Source organism: Poecilia latipinna, unplaced genomic scaffold (genome assembly GCF_001443285.1).
Source record: "Poecilia latipinna isolate Pla-1442-1.1 unplaced genomic scaffold, P_latipinna-1.0 Scaffold1567, whole genome shotgun sequence".
NCBI lineage: Eukaryota > Metazoa > Chordata > Actinopteri > Cyprinodontiformes > Poeciliidae > Poecilia > Poecilia latipinna.
Genome location: NW_015114183.1, coordinates 140,113 through 142,636, shown reverse-complemented (window position 1 = coordinate 142,636; position 2,524 = coordinate 140,113).

The window sequence follows — 2,524 nt, the reverse complement described above, 5'->3', positions numbered from 1 at the left end:
ATGGGGGCACCCAAGGCCGGTTTTTTTTTTTTTCCCTTTTTTTAAAAAAAAAAGAAAAAAAAAAAAAAAAAAAAAAAAAAAAAAAAAAAAAGAGGGGGGGGGGGGGGGCGGAGCGGAGGGGAAGCTGGCGCCTGTAGATACCAGTATTTTACTGGAAATGTACCTTTTCAATCCTGTAATTACCTTTTAAAGTGGCTCACTGTAAGTAAATACTGTAATGACGCCAACACACCGCAGGCGTTGTACTGTCAACAGCGTTTATTAGAAATAAGAGCGAGCTGCTATTCCTGAGGCTGCAGCTCGCGCCTCTAACAAACCGTTACACTCAACTGAATAGCTTCATGGGTTGCTACAAGGGATAGTAGCCACACAGGCACACCCACTAGACGGAAAGAAACTCACCCAGTATAACACTTTCATTCTATTGGCTGAGAACTTCCCGGGCGACGGTGATCTTTTGTTTCAAGCAAGCCGAAAGGTTTGCAAGCGGAGTTTTACTCCAAGCAGAGGCAAGAAGGGTTTGAGAAAGCACAGTGAATATTTGAAGGAAAGCACAAGTTTTGAGAAGAAAGACATTAAGTCTTACTTTCAAACTGAAAATTTAAGAACAAAAGACATGAAATCCTGCTTTCAGACTGAAAACGTGTGCTCTCGAATAAAGGCAGAAAAATTCCCCCATAAACACACGGTAAGACAGGCCTGCTCTGGCTTTCCCCAGTCAAGTGTGAAGGGTTGGAGCTGTAGACAAAGCAGCTACAGGTTTGTACTTCCAAACAACTTCCTGTTTCATCCCTTTATGTTCAGTTTATACATTAAAGCTCACAATACAAATATGATTTAGGCCTCATCACAACTACAAGTGAGCTTGGAGCCATAAAGTCCTGAACTGTGAATGGAGTTGGTGAGTCGTGAATAAAAGTTTGTTTGTTTTAGCATGCTGATGTTTGTAGCTAATGCTAATTGCTTGGCTTGCATTTGTAGCCAAGCCAATTGTTAACACAATTCAACGTTTTTAAACTTGTATATTGAGTTTAACTTGGTAAGCTAAATGTAAATGCCTCCATTTATGTTGGGACATATACTGGGTTATGTGGGTTATGTCGAGTGATATTAATATGGCACTTAAAACCTGAGTAAAAATTATTTATAAAACTATGTGGATCTACAAATATATAAATGACATATTTGTGGATATAACTATTGAAAATGTAATAGTTAACTAGCAATATGACATTTTACTAGTTCTGCTTATTTTAATGCAGGCCAGGCGACCCTTTCAGGCGAGCCAGGAGAACCTGCAAATCCCTCCATACTGGTCTGGTAGGAGGCTGTGACAGTATGTGCTCTTCTCCATACTGACACAAACATACTACTCATTCCGTCTCCATTGTGGATAAAATCACACTTGGACATTTCCCCTCGAAGAGTTGGCCAAATAAAGTCATGGACTTCTCTTTAAACTTTGCCAATTTGTGCCATTTAACGGGGACATTCATAATCGTCTTTTTGCATCTTCAAGGAAATTTGTGAACATTAATCTTGAACGTTAACTGCAATATTGTGTATATATTTCTATTTATTTTGTGGGTTTTTCCTATGTTTTTAGTTTTTTGTGGTGTTTAACTTTTCATTCTGTTATGTATATTAATTACTGACATCAGCTGCAGTAGCCTGTAGCATCAGTGCTACACTTCCACTTTAAGTTAATTTATCTTATAAATCCTTGTACAATACTCTGAAGTTAGTAATTGGAACATGATTAAAACAAAAAGGAAAAAATAGTTTTGCTAAGCACTGTAATGTAGGCATATTTTGAGTAAGTAATAAAATGTATTTTCTTTTGTGATGTTATTGCATGACAAAGTAATGCAAAAACATTTTATGGATTTCATTGAAACACCATCAAGCAAAAATCTGGTAGATTCCGACTTTCCAACGTTGCATTGTGGCACAGATTGTTCTTTGTGACGCATTCTTCAAAGATCTACCAGACGCTTATTTTCCTTTCCTTTCTGAAGACGAATTGAATGTCTTTACACATTATTTGTTACCGTTAATGACTAGCGAACAAACCAAAATGATAATGAATGCTGTTGTCAAAATGCCTTTTGTTAAATCTTATTTGCTCTTGTGCTGGAAAACTAGAGACGGGTGACAAACTCACTTTTGAACCCTCTAAATGGCCTTTTTTGACTAATTTTGAATGTATCCTTTATATTTTCACCTTAAAAAACTATTTACCTTGCCTTGTTTGGTATAATTATTTTCAGCACATTCTTAGCTTTATGATTTAACAGTGTCTGTTTTATTTTAACTTAAAGCATTATCACAGTGGATCATAAAAAAAAAAAAATCACACAAAAAACAAAATCAGAGTAGGAAAAACAGATTTTTAACTATAAAATACACAAAAAATGTTGAAAGAACCATTTTTCTAATCTAAAATAAAAACCTACAGTGTAAATTTTAAAAAACGTGTACAAGTTTAGCAAAATGACATTTTTACATCAAATTGTGGGCAATT